Source organism: Balearica regulorum, chromosome 13 (assembly GCF_011004875.1).
Source record: "Balearica regulorum gibbericeps isolate bBalReg1 chromosome 13, bBalReg1.pri, whole genome shotgun sequence".
NCBI lineage: Eukaryota > Metazoa > Chordata > Aves > Gruiformes > Gruidae > Balearica > Balearica regulorum.
Window position 1 is genome coordinate 11,495,663 of NC_046196.1, and position 21,597 is coordinate 11,517,259.

At 37.5% G+C, this 21,597-nt stretch overlaps 1 protein-coding gene across 1 annotated transcript in view; it reads left to right on the forward strand.

The window, feature by feature from the left end:
• PEPD (peptidase D) overlaps positions 1–21,597 on the forward strand; it is a 141,191-nt gene that overhangs the window by 55,979 nt on the left and 63,615 nt on the right. The gene's annotated exons all lie outside the window — the stretch shown is intronic.

A 21,597-nucleotide genomic window follows, 5' to 3' on the forward strand; every position in this document is an offset into this window, starting at 1 on the left:
CAGAGGTTGGGTGTACTGCAACTGTGGATGTAGTTTGTCATTTTTATAGCCAGGGGGGCAATACTATTGTTTGGGGATCTGGGGGTTTACTGTTCACATGCACAGGCTTTTTTTGGTACATTAGTAAAACTGGGATGTATTGAACAGCTGATCTTTAAGATCTTAAAGTTTTAATATGTGTATTATAGCAGTTGTTTCCACTACTCAGAACAATTTATTTACTATTAAAATCCAGAAAACTTGTGTTTCATCATCTGAAAAAAGGAAAGAATTGTTCCAAATTACAGGTTTAACTCGTCGTGTGCACAGAGTGCTCTCAATGTCAGTGTTCATATGTTAACATGCACATAATTTCAGGGGTTTTCAGTGCAGGTGGCAGACTCTTCTGATGTGACTTGTAACAAAGATTTGTGGGGGGTTTTTTTGAAACGTGGCTACTAACTTGCATATATGATGTTCATTTCCAAAACTAGTAATTTGTGAACTGAGGTAAGATTTTCGTTCATTGTAACTATGTATCTAGCATTATTTCCTCTTTGTATTTTGAATAAATCAATTTTATGTTTTATTCATAATAAAATGATTTTTTAAGTTCAGGTAGGAATATTAATTTCAATGTAAATGATGGTATAGGAATGAATGAAAATGTTTCCCTGCCCCATACCAGAAAGTTACTACTTCATCAGGAAGCTAATTTTTTTTTTTGGGGGGGGGGGGGTGTCTCAGCTCTTAATCTTTCCCCAGTCTGGCACCTGCTTTACTCTATAATGATTTAGGCTGGCAATAGTCAGCAGACAATTATTTTTTGTTGTTGGGGTTTTGGTTTTTTCCCCCAATGCTTTCTTGCCTGCACCCATTCATTATTTCAGTATCAGGAATATTTGAAACTTGGAACATAAACTGTGAAATATTTGATGCACTGTCTTTTACATAGTTAATAAATGTACTGGATCCCCGAAGTATAAATCAAATTATGTAGCCTATTACACTTTACATAGGAGAAACAAAATATGAAATATTTTGCAATGCAGAAGGTGCGTGTGAATCAAACTCTTGTTGTTCCTAAGGGATACAATTTTGACAATTTTATGAGGTTGCAGTTTATTTGTAGGGTGAGTTGGCACGTGGTTTTGATAAAAGTAATGTTCACACAGCATACCGCGAACAAGAATACTTTTTATAGCCACCAGTCTTGCTGATTTGTATTGTTATAAGGAAGTATCTGTTAAACTCTCCAGAAGTATGCCTCTCTGAGATATAAACCCTGCAGAGTAACGCTGGTCTGAGCGTGAACAACATAAGCTTTCAATCTGTGCTGAGGAACATTTTTAAGGAATAATAAAAAAAAAAGCAAGCCGTTAAGAATTGGGGGGGGGGGAAGCTGTATTTTTTCCCAATATAGACTTGATCTTATGCAAAAGACTCAGCAAGAAATGTTGGCCTTGAAACTCTCGTGCTGCCTCTTGCTGTGAAAGAGTGGTCTGATGTGACTGTCCAAACAATAGGACTGTTGATAGGAATGACATTTCCTTGAACAAATAGTTCAAACTGTTGTCTTGCAAGATACTACTCTAAAAATACATGTTAAATAGTATTGCACACTGGACTGAATATATGTTGCTCAGAATTGAAACTACGGCTTTTTACATGCGTGCTACATGCTGCTCTTTTTTTGAATGGGATGGATAGAAAAGGTAACATGGGAATTCAGTACCAACCATGACTGTTTCCAGCTACTGACGTGGAGTTCGAAGCAGAGAGCAGAGCTCTGGTGAGGCTCCCGTACACGTATCAGCAGAGAGTCATGGCTGAAACTATAGCTTCTCTTGCTTTCCAGACTTATAATGGCATTAGACATCAGTTTGAATTTCCAGCTTCATTTTTAACATCTCTGTTTTCATGTCTTGTTTCTTTGAAATTGCTTAAAAATACTTGGCTTGCAGCCATTTCTGAAATGCCTATGGAGGCATGCTATTTCAGAAGAACCAGCCTAATAACTGGTATTTATTCTTTTTAATTTTATTTTTTACTTATCTTTCCCTTTTTGCTATTTAAATTGCACCAGAGAGCAAGTCTGCAAGCATCCTTATTTCCTCCTCCTCCCTTCCCTCTTCACTTGTATCTTTTCCATCTTTTTTACTCTCTCTTCAGCCACATCCAATGTAGTAAAACAAGGAAAGGTGTCTCATAGTATCTGTCCCACTATTTGGGATATTTGTTTCATAGAAGTGTTGTGGACAGATTATAATATGCAGTAATGAACCTGAGAGAGGATAGTTCAGAAAATAATGGTGAAAGGAGTTTGGTTAAAAAAAAATAAAAAATTTATGAAGTAGAGAAGCTGAAAAAAATTGAGATTAGCATGGAAATTAAAAATATCTGAGCTCGGAATTTTGCTTGTTATCAGCCTGATCCTTTGTTTATTCCCACTCAACATTTTGTCTTTCTAAAAGCATAAAGTAATGACAACCTGTTATTACAGGGAGAATTTAAGACCTCCTAAGATCTGAAAGACAGTGATTTTTGAATGGTTAAATTCTGAAAGAAATGAAGTTATCAGGAGTGTTTTCAAGATCTGGGTACTTGGCACAGAGCTTTTTCTGTTCAATATTGCAAAGTGCAGAAAGATTCAGGAGGGCTTTCCGCAGATACGTGGGCTGTCAAAACCTTTGTTAATGAGGGTTTATACCAGCTGGGTGGAAAGAGACCAAAAGGAATATTGTTATTTTTAAATAGCACTAGTTAGCCTCCAAAATGGGTTTTCATCGCTGGTGATGTTATTAGAAATACTTATCATGGAAATTCTGAAAGGTGTGATATAATGAAACAGGCTGCGTGGGTGAAAGAAGAATGAAGTTCAGGTACTCTAGCCAGCTTATACGTATGTTTAAAATATTATTTGCATGTATTTCAGTTTATGGGGGTGTACGCACACACACATTTATCTCTCTATAATATTTAAAATTACTTTAAATAAGCCCTGATGGAGCACAGTGTCTTAAAAGCTTTAGCAGCTTTGGGAGTTGTCGTTACAGGTATGAAACACATCTCTCAAAAGGTGGCTGGAGTGACAGTGCCCGGTGAGATTATTAGCAGCTTCTGAAGGCTCTGGCAGTCCCAGTCCTACGGTCACAGTTTCAGGGAGAGAAGACACGTGAACTTTGCCAAATTTTTCTTGGCAAGACCCATTTTTCCCCATTTATCCCTCCTGATCTACATGCAAGAGACTGACAGAGGACTGTTAAACTCTTAAACATCCGTATCTGCAGAGGTGAGAAGGAAAATGCCAGCGAGTCTGGCCGTTGCCATGATACTTACTCCTACCCAAGGGTTTGGTATGCGCACCTGTAGTCTGCAAAAAAAGTTTGCGTGCCATAAACAGCCTGTGAACACTGGGTTGTTTCTTGCAGCACAGTGGTGAGGACCACTGCAATGAGAACAACCAAGCAGCATACCCCAGATTTCAGTATAAGTAAATACAAATGGGAATGGTATATTGCAGGAAAATGCCTCAGCAGCCCACAAAGATTTAGTGGGGATTTGGTGTGTAGTTCTGATCCTTTGTCATAGAAGTCTAGGCAACATAAAAACCAGTATCCATAATCGCATTCAAAGGTCTTGATTTTCAGAGTGATTAGAGAAAGCAAATGCTGCTCTAAGTCAGAGTGCAGGATTACGAGGAGACTTCGTTGAAAGATACAGAAGTCCGAAGGGATTAGGGAAGAGGAATGCTGACAAAGCTACTAAACCTAATAGCAAGTACAAGAAAATACAGACATGATCTTTAGCCATCAAAGAATTTACACAGACAAATTTTATGTGAACTCACTGTTATTGGAAAAGTTTGATGTAGAGTAAATCACGAAGTTGCAAAAACAAAACCAGATTCTTCATGTTAATCAGGGGTTTTAGGAAAGGAGAGTGGGAAATGGGAAGCAAAAGGATAGCATTTTACTTTTGAGAGTATGAGAAGCCACTAGGATTTCATCAGGTTGGTAAGATATTATTTGTTTGCCTTTTTGTTTGTTTATTCCTTCTTTTTATTCAAAGAAGATTCAAAGAGAGGTAATAGTTTGGTAATTGTAGAGAGCAAACTCAGAAGCTGTATATGGCTTATATAATTATCTTTATTCTGAGTAAAACCAGGTAGATCGTAGAATATTGTATACTTTTTCCAACTAGGAGACTGTATCAGATTAATTTTCTGTGAAGTCTAGTGGTATTCCCTATTTAAGGATTTATTGCACATGAGAATCCTTAGTAAATGAACTACATATTGGCCTAAATGTATGATTTTCTCTGAGGCTAAGGTGCGAGTGTATCAAAGCATCAGTAAGTAAGTGCCAGTGAGACAATGCATAGCCTCATGAAGGCCTCCCCCTATACATCCTTTGGTATGAAAATATTAGGGTTTTTAATACTGTTAATACAGGTAATTCACTAATGGGAGTAGATGAACTTGCCTTGCACAACAGTTGTCATATGAGAACAGAACAGAAAACTAGAATTATAATAAATGCTCATCTAATAACAAGTCAAGAAAACTGCCAGCTGAGACACTGCCAACTCGACCAGCTGGGGCAAGGATCAGCGTATCCGGGGGCTAAGGCTTGGACCAGAAGTTAAAAATGTGTTTCTGTACTGAGCTCTGCCAGGAGATGCTGAACAAGTCTCTTTGACTACTTTATGTTTTTCCTTTCATTATTAATCATTTCTGTGGAGACAGAGCAGAAGCTCCAGTTCTCCATACGGTACCTGTAACAGCAAATGGCCACCCTCAGCTGGATCTCTTGCTCCTCTGTGATAATACTGAAATGTGCCCAAAAGCCACCTGTAAGGCCCACTTCCCTTTCAAATGCAATGTACAGCTTCCGCAGTTATGCTCATTTGGTATATTAAGGTTGAATTCCAGATTTCTGTTAAGCTAATTGCATTTGCTTTTATTACAAGGGGTTTTTGTTGTTGCTAGTCATTAAGAGGTAAAAGAAAACCAGAATACTACTCAGGAAATTACTAATTAAAGGAGCGGTAGACTTGTTTTTAAAGATTCTTAACACGGTTAGTGAATATAAGGAGAACAAAATTAAACTGCTGGTAAATGATGGAGTAGGAACATGAGTCTGGGTAGTCTCTAAATTCCAGTTCTCCCCGGTGCGGTAATGGCTGCAAGTACTGAAAGCAGCTGGAATAAATAGGTGAAACTTTTTTATTCTCCCCCAAAAGCTTGGAGTATTTGTAAAGGAGTTTTGCAAGACTATGTAGAAAACTCACTGAAGAGAAACATGATAAAATGTATTATAAAAATAGTAGTACGAAGAAAAAGTACCACTTTTTTTTTTTTTTTTGTAGCTGTGGGAGAGCTTTGTACATCTTGATCTTGTTTTGACTAGCTTTGATCAAGAAGATGAAAATGTGAACACTTGTACACTTGGAAAATATGACTTGTAGCAATTTAAAGAGCTTTTCTTGCATTGATTATTTTGTAGGAAAGTAAACAAAATAGTTTGGAGAACTGCAGTTTATTTCCATGTTGTGTGCATTTTAACAAAGGTGTCCATTTTCAGTTGCAATTATTAGAAATTCAGAAAGATAAATTAAAAATCTGTGTTCTTCCCACAGAGTCACTGCAATTGTTAAATGTTATCCTTAAGCCTCTCCTTTCCCATTTTTTCTAATGAAGGCTGGTAGAAATAATTCAATTCACTTGCCTGAAGAAGCCCGGAGGAACTGTGCTTTCCCAAAGGCAGGCTCGGGCTGTGTTGGGGGCTGGCGAGCTCGCCTGGTGTGCAAGAAGCTGCAAGTGAAATGGATTCATCTGTTTTTGTTATCCAAGCTAACAGGGAATTAAAAGTAAGGCTAGAGAAGGAAAAATATATTGGATTCCTTTCAATTTAGATTATCAAAGGAACTGCTGCTAATGTAAGGAAAGACCTTGGTTTCAATTTTGAAAAGTGTGGTAGGCTCGCTTCCATAGTGCCTTTTCACTATAATTTCAGCTTTTAAAGGCTGGATTTTTAAAGGCAATCACATCTTTATGGATAGAGTATGAATCAGCACTTTAGTATTTTGGGGATGTGGGCTTAAATTTCAAAGATATTTAGATGCGTTCTGAAATGACCTTGTATCTTCTCAGTTAGTTGTGATTTAAAAGCCTTACTAATAATCCAGGAGTGGCATAAAGAGATGCTCCTGTCGAAATGGAATGGCAGAAGTTTGTGCAACCTGCTTGCTGTCCTCTTCCCTAGTACCATGTTAAAGAAACTGGTGCACAGCAGTGTAGGTTCATCATGCAGGTCACTGATTTGGTGGGGTAAGCATGGGGCAGCTCAGAGGCAAAGGCAGATCCTCAGGAAGAACCGCTCCTGCCTCTTGTCCCAAGCAGGATCCTGCTAGGAGAATGCTGCTTAAAGTGGACTTTCTTGGAGTTCATAGAGGTAATTAGCATGAAAGCATGAAATTCTTGAGTAAAAGTAATTTTCCCATTATTTGTTCTATTACGAATGCTGCAATGCTACAGAATACAAACCTAGAGCTTCAGAGGGCAATAAGGGGTGCTTGAAACATATTAATAATAAAGAAGAAATGGCAGCATTTCTGTGATCACTTGAGCCCTTCTCCAGTAGCCATTTGGGTTAAGTTTATTTGGGTTTGAAGTCCTTTTCAGTTTTATATTGCTCTATATTTCAGGGGGGTTTGTTTGGGGTTTTTTTGAGATGCATGGTGGCAAAAAAATGACACAAGTGTGAAAGGAAAAGGAAAGTTAAATGCTATGATGATCACTACACTTTTTGTTAAACAGAATCAAGAACTGCCACATAACATCTTAGTTGCAGAGGTTGGCTTTGATTCCTTTCTTAATATGAATAATCGTGATGTCCTGTCTTTGGCTTGTGAAAAGTGGGTATTTACCCATGATCCTTTATCTGTCATGAAACTTGGGCATCTGCCCAATTAAAAATTATTTCTATTTGACTAGTCCATAATAAGTACAGATGGCGTAAAACCAAAGCATGATTAGATAGCACAGGGGAGAAGCAGAAAATGTTATTTAAAAGCCAGTGATATCTTTAGCAAAGCTGCTGTCTTTTCTCCTTTCCTATAGTGATTTTCTGATTAGTTCTATGTCAAACAGTCTCCTTTACCTCACTCGTTCTTGTAGACCTTTGCTCAAGTACCTGTATTAAGTAATTTTAATTTATTATGATAAGCTATATGCAGTTTGCCATTTAGCAAAGTGCTTGTCACTTTGCTGTAAACCATCTCATGTGATGTGACCTAACCAATTCTGACAGCAGAGAGAGTTCAACCGCAATGTAGAGTTTTAAAGTTATTTATGGTGCTTGAAGGTCTGTCTGCGTACAGTATCCACTTAATCCGGCCTAAATCTAGGGAGCTGTCTTCTGGTCCTGCCATTCTGTCTAATGGCTGTTAATAATAGCTGTTCTAGTCACCCTGTCTTCTGACTGAAAATCTATCTGGAGCTGTTGCATCTCATGAGGCAGATCAAAATTGACATTTTTTTATTGATGTAACTGCTTTCTGCTGAATACTTGGGGACAAATAAAAGTGACTGAACTCAAAAATGAGGGGGAAAAGTCATTTGTTTGGTGGAATTACCAGCCAACTGACATCTGTAGTTAAAGAAGTAGTCCTTTAAAAAACAATTTAAAATATACATGAAAAGTGAAGAATTAAAATTAGCTTTTTAGGTATCAGTTGCTTAAATATATCACATTTATGTTCTTGAATATAAAAATAATTTCATGATTAACTTTATTAAATGAATCCATGATGTAGACGGATCTCATTTAACACTTCCATTGCTTCTCCAGTGGATGTAGTATTAAAAGTGAAAAACTGTGCATGTTCGTTTCATGAGAAAATGAATTATCTTTGTTTGCTGTTACTGTTTCCTGACTATTTTAATACTGATATATGTGTGCAATATAGAAGATCTAAAAAGTGGTTTAAATTTTAGCAGATCATCTGGTTCTGGTTTACACTTGGGGCAGGGGGAAGGGGAACAACCAGTAGGTGCAGACTGGGGTTACGGGAGACACCAGATTCAATTCCTGATGAGGGAAGCTTACGTGGCAACTATGACAGTGTGGATATGAGGTTCCAGTAGTGGAGGACAAGTATTTAATTAATTTGAGTTAATGTGGTGTTATGAAGGACATCTTATTAAAGAAACCTGGATTTAATTTTTTTAATTAGATTACATTTAGTTGATAAAGTTAACTCCGTGGCTGTAATATACTTAGCCTTCAGTAATAATGCATTTGACTTATTATCACGCAACATTCTGATTAGTTGCCATACAATATTTATAAGGTACACATTAAATGGATTAAAACCTGGCTAACTGACAGAAGTAGTTGTCAGGAATGAGTCATCTTCTAACACTTGTTCTTTCTTTCACAAGTGGGGTTACAAAGGAGTTGATATTAAATCCGATTGTATTTGACTTCAGAAGTAATTTCTAGATCCCAATAAATCATATAGATGTAGACCTTTGAGAGTTAGTAGGCCATCAAAATGATGGGGAGGTTGAGCAGTAAGATCTGGATCATTTGATCAGCTGAGCTTATTAATATAAAAATTTTTAATATAGACAAGAGAGAGGTCATAAGTTTAAGAAGAAAGAATTTAGAAGAAAGCTAGAGAATAGTGGCCTTGTGATCTGGAAATAATTTAGACATGAGAGTTTAAAAACAACTGAACATGTCCTCTGTGTAGTGAAACTCTCTCAGAAACAGCTAATGAGATTTTTATATATACATCAGAACAAAGGCTTAATTACCGCAGGGGGAATGAATCTAGTCCAAGGTAATGTTTTTTAAATCTCTCTCTCTAGTACTTCTGCGTCTGATGTCTGTGTAGAAAGTCACAGCTAATGTCTTCTAATGTCAGCTCCATTTGAAAGTGATGGCAAGGAACACTTTTTTTCTTGAGAAGTAAGAGTGCATACACACAGAATTATCAAAGAATAGTCATTTTGGTAAATACAGGCAATCCTTTAAAGAGTGTACAGGTACTGTTGGGGGCTACTTGGGCACTTCAACAAAAAGCCCCCACATGTTTCATAGCTGTATGGTGAAGCCAGACAAACTTAAATAGAAACTGAGGTACATAGGTAAGATATAAACCATAAACAAAGGGAAATCGTGAATTCTACCTGCTTATAAATCAGCACTTTTTAAATGGAAAACCAGCTTATTTTGGCAAAGACTTTTCTAAGTAAGGACTTGGGCAAGTTAAGTGTAAAAATGTGTGTGTGTGAGCAAACCAGTGGTCAATGTTTCCTATATTTTACCCTGAATTCAGAGAATTCAGCAGCCCTCACTGCTCCCTGATGTGCCGTGGTCTTCAACACCAAGTCCTGGTCTTCTAACATCCCCCCTGGTGTTGGTCCTCTGGCGCTCAGCACATGAGCCAGATCTTTTTGCCCTGTGTTTGTGGAGACCTGTCAAATCTGATGGTACAAGTGGCTGCTCCTGTAGCCTGCTTATGGCATTTCAGCACTGATCTCATCTGTTACTTGCTTTGTCAGTTGAGGAACAGCAAATAAAGCCCATGTTTCTCTTTGTCTTGTAAGTTTACTGAATCCAGTGAAAGAGCTTTACCTCTTCTGTGTGTAGGCACCTCCAGAGGCAGATGAAAGGTATAATATACTAGTGAAAAGATAATTGCCACCTGAATCAAGAAGTGTTTAATAAAACACTTTTTACATTCCTGGCAGGGTTAAGGCCTATGGCTTGTAGGCATCCTGGACTGTCTATTGGAGCTGCTCACATCCCTGTTGCAGAGGTTTGCAAGACAAGAAACAAGTGTTGAGAATTTTATAGATCAACCCAGTGCTGCTTGGATGTGGCATTAAACCCTGGGGCATGCTTTAGGGCAGCATGACTGTAGATTTTTCCCAGTGTCTTTGGGGATGCGATTGTTCATCTACATCAGCAGGAAGCACCGCAGACCTTGTGGGGTTAGTCTGGGAGCTGCTGTCCTGCAAGTGCTGCCTCTGCATGCCACCCTGATTTCCTGTGTGCCTTCGCCTTTAGGGAGAAGGAGCCGTGGTTGGGGGGTAACAAATCTGTACAGAGGGAACAGGTGATGCCATTTTGGTGCAAGAGCATGACTATGCCTCCCACCAGATGTGACTTTGCTGTGCAGTTTCACTTCTTGACATGAGCAGTTTCGAGCCCTAAGTATGCATCCAGCACGAGGACAAACCTTTTTTTTTCTTTTTTTTTTTTTTGACAGATCCAAAAATTGTACTGTTGGCCAACTATTGGAATTCCTGTTTTAATTGCTGCTGTTGAAGGTTCTGCAATGCTAGGAGTAGATTAACTGAAACATCCTCAGAGTTTTAGGCATGTGGTGGAATGTTAGGCTCACTTATAGTTGGTTGATGTCATCTTTCTAATCCTTATGGTTTTAATTCTCTCTAATAAAAGCCGTGGATCTGCAGAAACTGATGAGCACTAAGCTGGGGAATTTTCTGTGTGTCACTTATGAGTAGGCAAGTGGATTTGTCAAGCCCTGTGTGACAGCTTGAATTGTTGAAAGTTCTGTTGAGGCTGTACTTTCCCATTGCTTTCACCTGAGTGATGATTTGTACTTCGCAGCGTGGACGAAGGGAACCACGATCAGCATTATGGATTTCTTCTTGAGACTGCAAGAGCTTGAGAGCTGTTGGAATCATCTCTGCTGAATGCATTTCATTTTGTTCCCCATGTCTTGCAATGCATTTGTTTTGAAAGTTGCATGTTGTCGTCTTAGGAGCTGAAATTATTTAATATGTTTTTAAAGCTTTATTCTCCTGAGTTTAGCTTTGCAAAATTCTCCCTGCATGAGCAGGAAAACATGCATGTTGGAGTTTCCAGGACAGCATGCAGGGGAGCATAGCCTCTTCTGTCTCTTGAAAACACTTTCTGGTTCTGTTGTATTAGATTGACTTGAATTTAGCTTTCTGGTCCGTTGGGACAGAAGATTGTTGGAGACTCAACAGATTAATCTGGACACTTTTAGCCATATAATGTTAAAGTGTTGATACATGTTTCTTTACTTGGAGTCTTTTTCAAAGACTTATAAGTCCACTCTAGATTTTTATAACAGATAGTTCATAGCCCCAAGAGTAGATCCTTGTAGTCATCTATCTCAGGCTTGGCTCTCAAAAGAGTAATTCCATTGAATTGAAGAGGGGCAAGTGTTTGAAATTCAGGAGACTATAAAATTGATTCTTCCATAAAGAAGTAATTTGTGGTAAATGGTGTAGTCCTCTGGGCAGCTATTCACTCATTTTATATGACCAGGACCCTTGAAACATGGTCAGAAAGATTAGAGAAGGACATCTCTGATCTGTCATTTATCTGCACAAGCCAGGAAAACTTTTCTTTTGATGATACAGTATCTGGGAGCAGACCCAGCCAAACACACCATCTTACTCTAGGCTTCTAGGGGCAGGGAAAATGCAATTTTAAGAAAAATTTGGATACTATTCTGGAGTTAACCAGATGATTCTGAAATACTTAACCAGGTTTTCAGTATTTAGTTGCATGTTCTCTGCTAGGGAAGCAGCAATGCACTGCATTACTTCAGAAAGCACATGGGAGATCCAGGCAGGGTTGCAGCTTTCCTTCTTCCTGAAGTAAAATTGTCTGGCATGAGCTCCTCCAAAAAAGTATCCCCATGAGAAAATGTTAGTCACCTCTCCCTTCCTGCATTACTCCGGTGTATTAGACTTGCTCAGCGTGAAAGCAAGTAGGCAGCTGGCATTTGCATGCTGCGTCCTTGCTTCAGTAGAAAGCATTTGTAGATGGAAGGAGATCATAGCACGCACTAGCCAAAGTGCCATCTTAAAAGCAGTTACTATAGTTAGCATTTAAATACATCAGAAAATTAAATTGAAAGTAAGGCAAGCTGTTGCTTTCACCCATATATATCTGATTAGCTTCTATCATAATGTTATTTGTGGTATTGGCCATATTACTGTCCTTCCACAGCACTTCTAACAGCTAAAATATTTCTTCTTCTTGACTATTTCTTCTTATTTAAGATGACAACATGCAGTCCTTAAACGTATTTGTCCTTGGCCTTATACTAGGAGGCACCATAAGAGACAGTAAAAACAGTAACCTGGTGGGAGGACAGGTGATGTGGGGAGGTACGGTCTCATTTGTCTGCTTGTCTCGTCTTGGCACTGCAAGACTCCTGATACGGTGGAACAGCAGTTGGATGCCGTACCTAATACATTTAAGAGTGGGTTTTTTTCCCCCAAGGTAGATCTACTGTAATCTTTTAAAAAAAGTCAGGAGTCTTCTTGATAAACCTTGATAAAGCACGTTGCCACACTAGCATTTATTCTTGACATCTGTTAAGTATGAATACTTAAATATTCAAAATGACCTTTCCAGATATGCTCTCTCTCAAGGAGATACAGTTCATATACTCTTCGTAATAAGCTGTTGTCTTGTTATTCAATCAGAATATAAATGGATAGAGTACTTTATAAGGTAGAAGAATGTATTCCCTGCCCCCAAGAGTTTCCTCTATAAGCAGGAATAGACAAAAAGGGAAATGAGAGGATTTATATAAATCAAACTATGCAGCAGCTTAAGTCTCGTTGTGCGGGTATTTCAATATCCGTATGTTCAGTGACTTCATCATAGACGCCTGTGATGTGAAAGCATCTTACTATCAGAGTTTGTTCAATGCTAAATATTTTTCAGAGAAAACTTGAAATAAACTGAAATATCAGCAATTTCATTAATCTATCCAAACAGTAGAAATCAGCTTATGAAAATTAAATTTAGCATATCTGAGTCAGTAGAAATAACATAATACACCTTTTTGAATATTTGTAAAGTACAAGCTTCTGCCATAAGCTTATTAGCTTCCTCATGCCAGATTCAGATCACTGAAAGCAGTGAAACTCTAAGACTGAATTTTCTGTGTTATACTACTTGGAACATGCAGAGTTCAGAAACATGTTTAATAACTGTTAATTTATTGAATTTTAGGTTGTCTCAGCAAAAAATACCTATTGTAATAACATGCAATTTTAAAGGTTGGATTGCTACAGGATATTGAATGTTCCTGATCAGCTATCTGTACTCTCTGTGATTCAGAAAGAATTAATTTGTTCTATATTTGCATTAAAAACTGACTTCGCCATAGTAAAGAATAATTAAACTTCTATCACTTTCATATTTATAAGTCTCAGCCTCCCATTAATGCAGATAATGGAGAGTTGGCTGCAGTCATCACATTATGTTCATCTACCACCCACCTCCCAGACAGAGGCAAAGGGATACCCTAAATAAATGAAAATTGATGGCTCCTGCAACAACTGAAGCATCTCCTGGCTCGTGTTTTTTCCTAAAATTGTAAAGAAAAGAAGTAGGAGAATTGTACAGATGTCACCTTACATATTTTTCCTTAACTAGCAGGTTTTTTAGTAGCCTTGTGTTTTGAGTTGAAGAAACTCAAAGGCGTGCAAGTGTAATAATAAGGTTAAAGCATTTCTCTTTATTATGGTCAGTTACCACTAATCTCCTTTTAGAGTTTTAACAGGGATTTATAGGGATTCGTTTGTGGTTTAGGTTTGGAGATAATTAAGTACCTTTCTGCTGCAAAGAAGAAGTGGAGAGAGAATTGGCTCAAAGCTAGAACAAGATTCCTGTACTAGCGCATATATTAAACTTCCTTTTATTTGGTTGTCACCCCAATAGGAATGATTAGTGGATTGTAAAGAAAGAAAATGTATTGCATTACATCTATTAAAGCATGTTTTATATGTAACAGTAATTAAAATATAATTGAAATCATGAGTTGTTCTAATTATTGGCTTTACATAATGCATAGTTAAAGAGTGAGCATCTATAAATGTGTCCTTTTTTACACATCCTGAAATGGTTTGCTGGCAGCATTTTAATTAAAGATGGATTAGTTAAAACGCAGCTTAATCATTCTGTCATCAAAGGATTTAGACCTCATTAATTAGCTGTTGATAAATAGGTTTAAACTACAAAAAAATTAATTTAAAATATGCCAGTTGAGATCTAGAATTATTAGAGCTGGAAATAGAGCAATGAGTCTAAAAAGAATTCATGCCGTATCTTTCTGTAGTATTAGGTAAAGTATGAAATTTAGACCAGTGCAGAACTTAGTTCTGCCGTGTTACTAATGGACATCACTCCGAGTGGGCTTTAGAATTGGTGAAGAAATGAAACGAGACCCTTCTTAGTGATCGTTGCTTTGTAGTGCGGCAGTGGGATCTGTTTCCTCTTTATGTGAAAACTCGTTTAGAAATCCTTCTACCATAGAAAATGGATGAAAATAAATCCTGGATTCAAGGTTTTATAGCTTCCACATTGCCGTACAGGAGCAGTGCACGAGGAGATCCCGCTGCTGTGTTAGCTACCCAAATGCAACAGATGGGGAGTTCCAGCCTGACAGGCAGGCAGGAGCATGAAGCAACACGCAGAAGGTGCTGTTACCACAGTGTAGGAGGAGGACAAGTTCTCACCTTAAAACATGTGCTCTACGGCTGTGTCCTCCCTTATGCCAGTGTTGACCCCCCCAGCTGGAGGGCAGCTGAAGACTGACTGGTTTACTTGCAGTTGCAGTAGTCTCCAGCATTGCACAGAGGGTCTGTTCCCTCTGTCACCCGTAGGGACGGTTGTCCAAATCACTTCAGTTTCATTACTTGCATTGGTCTAATCCTAGCTGGAATCTAAGTGATGGCAATTTCTTGTACTATTTATACTTTTTCTATTAGTTACTTAATGGTGGTTCTTTGAGTCACTGTAGCTTTGATGCAATCCTTTGGGTATACCTTATTTGTGCTCTCTGTAACAGCCCCTTGGCAGACTTAGCACCTCTGGAAGAGGCATGTTCCTCTGCTGACAGAGCGCATGCTTACTGCTGGCTGAGCTGCATACGAAAAAACCCCCACAGAAAATTAGGTAGACCTTGACTTGCAAGTTCATCAGACTTAAGGTTAAAATCTTTGCAGGTATGTACTATGAATATCTTTATCAGCTTAATTGCTATGAAACAGTAACTGTAATGATTTCAGTAGTTCAGTAGTCATAATATTTGAATCCATAAGTCAACTGGTTATGCAGATGAATCAAACAATCCTGACAAATGACTGGTGAATTTTCCGAGTAGAGTTAAAAGAGTTTCAGGAAAATAATAAGACTTTATTAAAAGGCTTCTTGACTGTTAATTTACAGATTGACTTATTGAAAAGGTGTATTTACAGAGCACTCTGGCAACTGTCCTATCTCTAGGGCACCTGTTCAATTGTCTTGCCAAGCTTCTGGAAAAGCAGCAGATGAGTATGAGGTTATAGACTTACATGATCACTGTTTGCATTTGAACATTGGTAATGAAATGGGTATAGCTGAACTTCTGTGAAAATGCATAATTTGATTAATGTTCAGAGTGAGGTAGAGAAATGTTACACCAATGTAGAATTAGTGGAAAGACAAATCAAGCGAGAGTGGGTATATGCACTTTAAAACTGCATGTGTTAAAACTCTTGCCCTTTCCACATACTGGAAAAAAAATTGGATTTAAACTCAAGAGCTGTTAGAAGAAATTTATATCAATCTGTCTGAGAGGGAGAAGAGGACAGAATTCCACAGGCATTTTTAAACTACTGCAGTATCGTAGAGTCATGTTGTTTATTTTTTCTCTGTCCCAAAAATTATTGACAAATTTTAGGTTTGCAAAATGATGGGAGAGAACTTGCTTCACATGGAATAGTTGACTGTGGCAATAAAAGGACAGCCATGGAATTGAAAACCAAAATATATAATATGTGTGGGTGTAAAATGCAATTCCAGATTCTCTAAATTCACCAACCCGTGTAGTTTATCCAAAAAGATGAAATATCAGCTAATGTCATATAATCTCTTCAGTTATGCTATACATAAGACAGGCAATTTATAATTACCAATTATGCAATTAAAATGCTAATTACCCCTCACCTAAACTCTCTGTTCTTGAACTGAGATTATCAATTACCTTCCATCATTGCAAATCACATACGACATATGTGACAGTGCAGAGTTTCGTGTTTATGGACTTTCTGCTTAATGTGTCTCTGGTTTCCAGGGCTGGTGAAATGGCTTTGCCTTGGTGGACTTTTTTCCTGAAGGAATGACATTCCTTCTGATCTGTGTCGTTCTGTATTCTTAAAATATATCTGTGTTTTGGGGTAATCTCACCGTCTGTTCCTGCCCTGAGCTCTGGCTTATCATCCATTTTAGTACAGAGAAGTAGCACATGTAAAAATATCAACATGAATTTTTGATTACAAAGGTGAGACCACTCACTTCTATGCTGCTTTTACACAGCTTTTTCCTTATTTCATAATAGATGTTTTGCACTGTAGCTACGTTAATATGCTGCTGGTTTCATGTGTCATACCTGCTTGCTAAAGTTACAGTTCTTCTATCCCCGCTGAACTCAAATACATTTTTCTCTTCTAAGGACCTATTATCACCTAGAGTTTGCTGCATATAAATAAAAATAACTTAGTTAAAACACACCAAAAATGAGAACAGAATCTAGATGTTGGAATTCAGAAGGATGAACATTTTTTTAAAAATGACACATTATTTCTGCTTATGCATGATATAAATTATAAATTATAAATAGAGATGCTTCAAAGTATGGCTGCTTTCAGTATTTCTGGATGATAGTAAGCTTCAGCAGCTCTACTCTATGAGCATGCAAAATAACCTAGCCAATAGTTTGAATCTAAAATTTTCATTAGAAGTAGCGTAAACAGACTTAGGTTTAAGAAGTCAATGCATAGAAGTGGTTTTGTTTCCTGTTGTTCATGGAGCAGTAAGTTTTGTTCTAAACAGTTTCCAGTCATGTAGACCACTTAAATAATAACATTGCTGTCATGACTCTTTACTGATATTGTCTCCGAGGTGTAGAAGAAACCTTGGCTCATCTGCTCACAGTGCTAACTTTTTTGTTCTGGTGCAAGTTTGTAATCCACCATTTGTTCATTAATAGTAAACTGGATTATTTCTCCTACTCTTCTCTGTTCCCCTTATTTACTCTTTTGCAATTAAGTACTGCCTTTTTTTGTATTAAAATGTGTTTTGCAGTACTGCAATGTTGTATTGTGAGCTAGGTGAAAATAGGATTAGATAAACTAAGCCTTAAAGCGTCTAGTTGCCCATAGAAAATAAATTACATTACCAAAGTAAATAGGTTAACAAAGAAAAATGCTCTATATAGCGTGGGATTAAAGGACGCACTGCTCACCTTGCCCATATATCCACTGATGGGTTGTTACCGACACTTCCTCTTCTTTCCTGTGTGCATGGTTCTTTCAGCCTAGTGTGATGCTAAGTATAAATACTTTAGATACCATGGACAAATTATATTTACTGTGGCTTAACAATTTTGTGTTATTTGGGCTTTATAGCTGGGCCATGTGAAGATATTTGTGTCTAAATGATCAAAAAAGTGGCTTTCAGTCCTGGTAGAAATAGATCAGATTTGGAAATTTTGGCCTTTTGTGAATTCTTTAAAAAAGCTTTGAGTTTCAGCCTGTCTCATGGCTACACTTGATATTTACACTGTACAAAAAGCATAAGGGCACATTCTAGTTGTAATTCAAAAGTAATTTGGTGCACAGGTAACTAATAGGTATTCACCTATGTCTTCCAGCTGTACTCATTTAAAAAAAAAATAAAACAAACATCTACAGAAAATTCTCCAGGTTCTGTAGAGAACTCTCTTAAGCTGCTGTGGTTTCCAATTTATAGTTCAAAACCACCTGCTTGCATTTCAAGGCAAGTCTCAACGGCTGTGTTCAAAGAATACTGTTTTTGAAGTGTGTAGAAGGAGGCAACTTTCTCAAAGGTGCACTGAGGACGTTGTTGTGGATCTGAAACATCCTCAAACTAGGGAGTGATCCAGTGTGGAAAAAAATTAATATATTTTCAATATAAATACCTTAAAGATTTTGACCCATGAGTGTCCTTGACTCTTCCGTACATTGTATGTTTCACAAGGCAAGTTGTATTTCTGACAGCAGATCTTTCTGATAAGAATCTAAAAATCTGGTTCCTGAACTACCAGTATCCAGCAGGTGTTCTTGATGTGGCTCCAGTGTCTGGGAATAGTGAACAGGGTTATTCAGTGAGTTTGGTCCTCCATCATCGGAAACCTTGGAATGAGTAATTGTTCCTCCATCCCAAAGCGATGTGCATATCTCATTCTGCTACTAAGGATGTGGAACTGGGGTAGAGGGACCATCAGAAGATGCCACTGAGGAATGTATTTGGCAGTGTTACAGAAACTTGGCTGAGGTTTTTAATAGGGTTTTTGTCAGGTATTCTTGCCACTTTATGTTCCCTCTCTATCTTTTTTTTTCCTCCATACTTACTGTATTTTCTGTAATTACAGTTTTTACCTGAAAATACTCAATTGGATTTTTATTTAGAATTGAATCTTTTTGATCTAGAAGTGTCTTGGGTTTGGGACTGAATAGATGAGTGAATAGCTGAAAAATACAAAATGTGGTTTTCTTATAAATATTTGTTGTAACTCAGGAAGAGCTGATGACAAGAATTCAAGTTAGAGATGACTTGTTTACTTGGGAAATAAAAATCACACTCTGCTGAGTGTGTATGGATATGTTATGTTCTAGTGATGAGGAAGATCTGAAAATAAGCAAAAAGTGTGAGGGAAGTCATTACAGATAGTTTCTATCCCTCCTGCTTTAAGTGTCTTTATTCCGTAAATCCACTTTTAAGTAAGGAAAACTGTTGGCATTAATCTACTTTATTTGATTAATTTTACATTCATAGCACAGATCTGATTGTAATTGTCAGTATGCATTAGACAGCAGTAGAAACTGGATGAAAGATGATCACAAGACACAAGCATCATTGTCAATATTCTGGAGTTTTGTTTGGATGTATGCAATGCTCCACCAGCTCTCAAAAATAGCAAGTATATACTTTTTCATTATTTCTAATGATGAACCTCCCCATTATTTCTGAAAGCAGAGTTTTCTTCTCTCGAGTCAGTATAGTCAGTAAGGTAGGCAAGGCTTAGCAGAGCCATGGGGATAACAGTCTTGTGCCTCAGCAAATTTGCAAGGATGGGGACAAGTGCACTCATGTCAGATTTACATGAGTTGATGGTGGCTAATAATTTTTTTAAATTAATGGAAAAAACAGTGAGGTTTTTAAAACTACCTTCAATCTCCACATATTGTCAATTGGTTAAAGGAGCTGATGTTTTTGGCAAAAAGAAGAAGCACCAAACCCAGGATGCACCTCTACACCAAAAAGTTTTTTTTTAAAAAGTTCTTTCAAAAGCAATGCAAAACCCATGCCAGCTCAAAGTTGTATCCATTTAAAAGGTAGCATCTGACATGCAAATATACCAATGGCTGATCTGTATACACCACCAAGGTAGTACGTGCATGATAAGTAATATGTACGCCCCCAGGGAAATACTGCATAAAACATGACAGGAAGCTTTGGAACCCATGAAAGAAGGAGAAGAGAAAGAGGTGCTTAACTTTTGTATCTGTGCTGGTTGCATTAAAAGCTCACAGCAAAGCATCCAGCACCAACATAAAACTGCCTAAACACACATACCCTCCAATCAAAAAGACCAGGCAAAGTTCAAGATGCAATATTTGCAATATATAGCGAGTGCCAGATTAAATGATATTCCATCCAACTATTTCAGACTTTATATTTTTGTATCGCAATTTTGGATAAAGATTCTTGCAGTGTGTAGATGGTGAAATCCTGGTGTGAAGTCTAGTGGCAGAATCTGCATTAATTTCAGTGGAACCAGGATTTTAACTGCAAAGTTCTGGCAGCTTCTCTAATTCTATATATACATTTTTCAGCTTTGAAAAGCCAGCATCTGCCATTAAAGGGATATGCAATCCTTCACTTAACTATGACATGTTATACAAGTATGTTGGCTGTCTCTGACAGAAATGTTGAGGGGTTTTTTTCTAACTGCATGAACATATTTCTAATGAGTCATAGCCCAAAAAAGTAAATTCAAAAAAGTGATACAAGTAGTTTTACTAGCGGAAAACTCATTACCTGGCAAAGTTGTACTATCTTCAGCTCAAGTCACACTGAACTTCTTTCTTACTCTTAAAAGAAAGTCCATAATGTTTGATGAAACAATCAGGTTCCTTCTTTAGAAACCAGAAACAAAGTTCAGGCAACAGCTGGATTATACGAAGCATGTCTTAATTTATTTACCACTTTTTACGGCTAGTCGGGGAGTACTGCAAAAGGTGAATACTATTACTCGACTGCACAGTTTCATATAAATTGCAGCCATGAATATGTGATCAGTTGTCATATGGAAAAATAAACCCTGCTATCCCTGCATCACTGATGATGGAAAGATGTTTACAACCTTCGTTATTTCATTTTTAAAGCTCTTTAGAAGGTTGCTGAAAGTTGCTGTCTAGAGGAAATAGTTTGTTCAATCATTTAAGGTGAAGGGTCTATAAAATACACTAAAAGTTGTTTCCTAAAATGTAACTATACATACATAACAGTATAATATGTTACTGTGCAAAATGTTTGTTCATAGTATTGTGTTTTGCAGACTAATCTGTGCCTGCATGCATACTAGGGAAGGGCAGAATTGGAACTTCGTTTCCATATGAAATGTCCATTTGGTGAAAAAATGTCTGCATCAGAGCAAATGACAGTTTAGGTGATAAATTTTATTAGCTCAGTTTAGTGATATCTCTGCTGTGTTCTCACCATGTCAGAGTTTCTTCTTTGCTTCTCTGTCATTTCACCTACTCTTTGCCATTACTGGTTTCTGGGGCAATACAAAATTAGTATTTCTACCTTGTAAAACCACAGCATATTGAGCAGAAAAGAGATCTTGTAAACTGGGTCTCCCTACTAAGTCTCTAAATGTAGGCTTTTCTTTCTCCTTGTGTGATTGATTTGTATGTTTTGTTTTGTTTGTCTTTAAATACCGTCATTTTCTCTAATTTTAAAATCTGGTTTGGATTTACAAGCATGTAATGTCTTTAATATCCTTCAAAGAATTTGAATTGTGTTCTGTGGATTGCTTCTACAGAAGGACAAAATCACAACATCTCTATTCTTTGAATAGCACCATTATCACTGTGTTAATGAAATGATTTCACTATTACAAGAAATGAGTTTTTGAAATTCATTCAGTATTAAAGGGAATTGGATTGTAATTAGAGCATATTTCAAAAAGAATAAAAGGATCCAATGATATGTGCTTAGCTCTTAAAGCACCTAATCCTATATTAATTGTGCTTTGGGCACATCTGCCCTCATGTGAAGGAGACTCTGACAGTGAAGATGAAAATGTTTTAATGCTTTTAAGGCCAAACAGCTCCTCCAGCAGGGCAGTGCAAGAGGAGCGCTCTTGGAGAGCACAGGGCTGCTCTCCCTCTCCCTCACACACACAAAAGCCAACAATGTTGTGTTGTAATGTTCTTTATAGGTTGTTGAGGACTCTGCCCAATGTTACCACATTATCTTCTTGCTGTTGGGATTGAGTCTGTGTTAATTTTTT